Genomic DNA, 6,000 nt, shown 5'->3' with positions numbered 1-6,000 from the left:
TTGAACTGATCACTGGGAAGCCTGTGCTGGGGAAAATGTATTGTTTGCAAGTGTTTCTTACACAGAAATCAAAACAAGGTATTATTTCCCAACAGAAATTTGCTAAGATGAGTTAAAGAGAGTCACCAAAGTTGTTTGCTGAGGATCCCTGGCTGCTCAGGGCTCTCCCAGCCCTTTGCTGGATCAAATTCCTATTTACAAAAGAATAGCTGTTCTCACAAACGGAAGTGAAAAAAAACACTGAGGAGCACAAGTTGCGTTTAATGTCATTAATGGCTTTAAATATTTAGAAAGTGCAGCATAAACACCTTCAGAGCAGGCAGACAATTCCCCTGGTGCCCAGAACTGTTGGGATGTACAAACAGCCAGCTCTTCTCAGGGTGTGGAGCCACTGCCCCAGACTTTCCACCACAGTTTTACATTCTCGTGTCATTTACAGCTCTTCCTCCAGACTGAGCCCGTTGGCCCCATGTCCCGAAATGTTTCTCATCAGTAAACTTTTCATAACCTCCAAAAACTGCCACAACTGCAGGAGAGAACGCCCCAGGATGCCAGCTGGAGCTGGCACTGGGCTCTTGGGGTTGTTTGCTTAGCTGGGTTTGAGGGATGTTCCTGAGCAGCTCGTGGGACATGTGGCTGTGCTTTGATCTGAGCTACTGGCCCTGCCCCAGAGGACCCTGCACACTCCATGGGAATGTGGGAATGTGGGAATGCTTTCCTTTTGTCCCTTCCCTACCTCACCCCCAGCTCTGAGCCATCTGTACATGAACCCCAGCCCTGCAGTGCTTGGAACACTCTCAGAGCTGGGCTGAGGAAAGCAACAATGAGATTCCAGAGCAGTTCGGAGCCTGTTTAATGCTGAATTAAGGGTGAGAGAGCCCTGCTTTTCCATGTTTCACAATCACACAGCCTTAAAACTCCCAGGAACTCTGATTTCTTTTACCTGCAGAGCCCCTGAGCTGTGTGTGTGGCAGGGAGGGGCTGGCGCAGCTGGATGAAGATGTTTGGGACGTCTTTGTGCCACTTGTGCATCCCAGAGTGCTCCTTGCAGGATGATAAAAAGTGCTGCTTTCCTTTAGTTTTCCTGTCACATGTCAGTTCTTTTGCTGAGAGGGACAGGTGTAACCTGGAATTCCCCTTTGGAGATGCAAAAGATGATTTGGGAGGTAATTCCAGGGGTTTTGGGGTAGTCCCTGCAGCATCACTGCAGTTATTTCCCAAGGCCTCAATTTTTCCATTTCCCAGGAAATTTGTTAATTTGTGGGTAAGTGCTTGGATCCCAGGTTAGTAAAGTCATTTAACCTGATTCAGCATATTCTAAGTATATTCCAGGACTCCTCTTCTTTTCAAATAATCAAGACTATTACCCTAAATACATAAATTTTCCTCTAAGATTTTTGTTTAGGCACACTTTACATCACTTCCTCTGTCTAGATCCTGCCTGCTTTTCTCCAGCATGGAAAAAAATAACCTGTGATCTCTGAGGAGTTCTCAGATGCTGAATTTCAAATCAATGAATTAAATTTGAATCCCAGTGGTTCTGCACTTCCCCAGTTGTTCATCACTTGCAGGTTTTATTACATTTTAGAGGATACCATTAAATCCAGCCACCCCCAGAGATACTGGTTGGACTTTGGGAGCCTAAAGACAAGGAGAGCATGGAGGAGTCCCCAGAGCTGCTCCAATTTAGCCAGGCAGAAATTTAAGTTTCCTTTTAAAGAACAGAGCCTGTAACCTTATTTCTATTCTATAATTTGTTTGCAAATTTCATGTCCCTTCCTCCCTTCCTCTCTCTCTTTTAGGAGTTATTAAGGAAATATATTTCCCCCTAATTTAGATGTTTCTTTCATTTAGCAAACATTGATTTTGCTCTTTTTCCCAGTGCTGTTGTTCCTGCCACAATTAATGGGGTTTTTTGGTTTGTTTTGCAGAGGGAATGGCTGGGGGCAGTCATGGGAGTGGGTCCTGCTCCCTCCGAGGAACTTTGGTGCTCCAAGAAATATGAAGAAGGATGAGGAGCCCTGTGCTCCGTAGGATTCCTCTAAGACATCAGTCTTAGCGGTAGACACAAAAACCAGAGAATTTAAAACCATTTCTTTTTCATGCAGTGAAAATTCAAAAGGGGGATTTGGGCCATGTGCCGCCCATAAAAATGAAGGCAAAACCTTTCAAAAGTATCTGAGATCTGCAGATAGGGTCATGGTTTCTTTTAATGTTTCAAAAGTGTTGAATATTAAAAAAAAAACCCTCAACAGAAGTTTAAATAAACACAGGCAAGTGAGTCAGTTAGAAGATATAAAATCATCAGGAAAGGCTGAGTTTGTTTTAATACAGGGATTACTGTAAACACTCACAGTGCATGGTAACAATTTGTAGCCCATGTGTTTTGAAATATCATAACTAGTGTCAATAAACACATTAAAATTCTACTTCAAAGAACTCTGTGGATGTTTGGAGTGTCACAAAGACATTGCAACCCAGGGATTTGGGATGCAAACAAGTATGGGAGCAATCAAACAGCTCCTCTGTGAAGAAAGGGATCTTGTCCAGCTGTTAGAGCTAAGCATCTGTGAGGGTGATTATTGCTGCATACGGCTCGGAGCAGCTCCCAGCCCCTGATTTTTTTGTGTCTGCCTCCCCTCCCACCCTGACCTGCTGCTTTAGCTCTCCCACCTGCTGGGTCTCACTTCCCAGGCTGAATCCTTTGGAGCAGGGTTTACTTCTCCAGACAGGGACAGCCTGACTGATCCTCAGGCACAGTCCCAGCAGGAATCCCAAATTCAGGGTGTATCTGGAGCAGGTGGCACAGCCTGAGGGTTGTCCCCATGGACTGACTGGGGATAGAGCTCAACCATGCGTGGCATATTGTGGGAGTTGTGTTATTCCTACATTTCCAAGGTGCATCTCAGCTTTGAGTTCATGTTCCACCCCGATAGTGGGAACCAGCCAGGCAAGGCATTATGAAATCATGGAATATCCAGAGCTGGGAGGAACCCACAGGATCATCCAGTCCAGCTCCTGGCCCTGCACAGACACCCCAACAGTCCCACCCTGGGCATCTTCAGGCATAACTTCAGGAAGTTGTGTCCAAAGGCTCCTGGAGCTCTTGGGGCTGTGCCTATTCCCTGAGGAGCCTGGGCAGTGCCCAGAACCCTCAGGGGAAAGAACCTTTCCCAAAATCCAACCTAAATATGCTCTGGCACAGCTCCAGCTGTTCCCAGGGCCCTGTCACAGAGCAGAGATCAGAGTCGTCCCTTAGGAGGAACTGCAGAGGAGTCAGTGGCTCATGCAGAGAGGATTTGCTCCTCTCAGTCCTGTTCCTCCAGTGTCTCACAGAATCACAGAACCCCCAGGTTGGAAGACACTTTTAAAATCATTGAGTCCAACCCATGCCCTAACACCACCTCCACTAAACCATGGCACCAAGTGCCACATCCAATCTTTTTTTAAATACATCTAGGGATGTGTTTTAAAAACACCACCACCTCCTGGGCAGATAATTCCAGTACTTTATCACTATTTCAGTAAAAATCTTCTTCCTAACATCCAACCTAATTTTCCCTAGGCACAGTCTTAAGTCTGTGTCCTCTTAAGACTCTCCAGAGCTCTCAGAAAATGAGCTATCTCTCCATACCCAAATGAGATCCTGTCACATCAGCACGAGCCAGAGCAACAGGTGAGCACAGGGTGGGTTTGATGTCTCACATTGTCTCATCCACAAATTCAATTTGCTGCACTTGAGCTAAACACAAACAGCCATTCCCCTTATTGCAAAGCCCACAGTGCCCAAATTAATTCACACATGTCCTTTTTAAGGTGACACAACCAATCTGAGGGAACAGATGAGCATTTCTGTGTCCAGGTTTGATCATCCCAGTCAAGATTCTCTTGTTTTAATCCTGAACCTCTTGTTGACAGCGGAGTGCTCCATGTGCAGGCCAGGCAGGATTAAATGTGGCTTCTTGGGGGATGTTTGGAACAATCTTTGAAATGCTGAGGGCACCTGTTGGCATTAATAAGCACTGTGTGTGGGAGCAGGGGGGAAATCCAGGCTGGATGTACACAGCTATGGAGGGGACAGGGGACATTGCTGACACTTAACATGTGTAGGAGTTGAAGCAGAATGGAAATAACACCCACAGAGAGGACCCCTGGTTCCGTGTTCTAGGAATTTGCCTGAGGTACAAACATCTCTGCACACAGGCAGCCTTTGCTTGAATTGAAATTGCTGTTCAATCCATATTTTTGTTTGGAATCTGCCCCTGGTTCATCAGCGCCTTCCTGGAGTCACTGTAGCACCTTTGCCATGCGAGCTGCAGGAAAGGGTAATTAAATTTAATAGAAGCCACCCTTGCTTTGAAGCTGCCCTGGTTTTAGGGCCACAAGGAGAAGCAATTAAATTCCAGCAGCCATTTAAGCTGAAGGTAGAGAGTAATTTATTTATTTTTTTAAAAGGAAATTTCCTCAGTAAACAGATTTGAATTGTCAGATCTGATTAGATCTTAAAGCTATAGAGATTTCCTTCTTTGGGAGTTTTGCTTCTCTTGAAGCAAAATGAAATGATTTCACAATTTCATGATTTTATCAAAAATAAGTGTTTAAATGAGGCAACAAGGAAAGGCAAAAATATTCTAGAATGCTGTAATCAGTGCCAAAGTTACTTCTAATTATTTAAAAATAATTTTTAAGAGTTTCCTATAAAGGATCAGTTGGAAAAGGTCTGATTCTGACACAGGCATTATTCAGAAAAGCAAACTACTAACTCAGTTAATATTTAGAAGGAGAAAAAATAGTCCTAAACTTCACCAACTCTTGGAAATATTTGAAGAACCTCAGCTCAGCCAGAGGCACAAGTGAAAAATCTCATTGGTTTTCATCTCTCTTCCCCTCACAGAGTACCCAGGTGTGCAGGGATTCAAGACCTGAGTCCTATGGGAGCAGCACCTTCTCTCCTGGGGGATCCTTCCCTTTGAGGTCTCTGGAATATTCAGGGTTTGAATTCTGAACATCATTTTTGACCTCATTAAAACCATTTCCTTTCAAAACCCAGAAAAACCCCTAAGAGAGTCCAAATATAAATCAATGCAAATGCAATTACTGCAAACCCTCCCCCTCCTCTGTGCCTTGGGAAATGGAAAAATCCATCGATTCTCTGCTGTAATTTATCTTGGAAGTAGGAACACCCCACCTCAATTCCAAGTACCAGCCCTGAATCAAAGGCTCTGGACTGGCTGGATCCCTGGAGGAGGCAGCGCTGCCAGTGCAGCTGCAGGGGACTGGGAGCTCGGGAGACTGGAATTTTGGAGGACTGATATTTTGGAGGACTGGGATCACAGGGAACTGAGAATATAGAGGACTGGAAGCACAGGGGACTGGGATCATGGGGAACTGGGATCTTAGAGATTGGAATCATGGAGGACTGGGAGCATGGGAGACTGGGCACTTGGACGGCTGGGATCACAGAGGATTGGAATCTTGGAGGATTAGAAGCACACAGCAGTGGGATCTTGGATGACTGGGGTCACAAAGGAATGGGAGCACAGAGGTCTTGGACCACAAAGGATTGGGATCTTGGAGACTGGAATAATGGAAACTGGGATCACAGGAGACTGGAATCACAGGAGACTGGGGTTTTGGAGGACTGGGATCACAGGGGGTTGGGAGCACAGGGGACTGAGATCACAGGATACTGGGAGCTCAGTGGAATGATTCCTATTTGTGACTGGAGGATCTGGAAGGTTCTGGCTTAGCTCTCCACCAGGAGCCACTGTGGGCCACCACCATTCCCACCCAGGGTGTTCAGCTCCATGGGGTCAGGAATCTGTCCTGTGAGCTCAGCCACTGGCTCTGGACACTGTATGGTCAGCTGGTCTCTCTCGTGGGTTTTTTCTGCTGGTTTGGGATTCTCCAAATGCAAACCTGTCATGTTTAGAGCAAGCCATAAGGATGGCTGGACTGGGAAAGGAACCCAGGCCTAAAGGGAGATTTTGTCTTTTCCCT

The sequence above is a fragment of the Pseudopodoces humilis genome, chromosome 24, assembly GCF_049639895.1.
Source record: "Pseudopodoces humilis isolate 2021_Gansu_Grassland_sample_001 chromosome 24, ASM4963989v1, whole genome shotgun sequence".
NCBI lineage: Eukaryota > Metazoa > Chordata > Aves > Passeriformes > Paridae > Pseudopodoces > Pseudopodoces humilis.
This window is presented reverse-complemented; position numbering follows the sequence as displayed.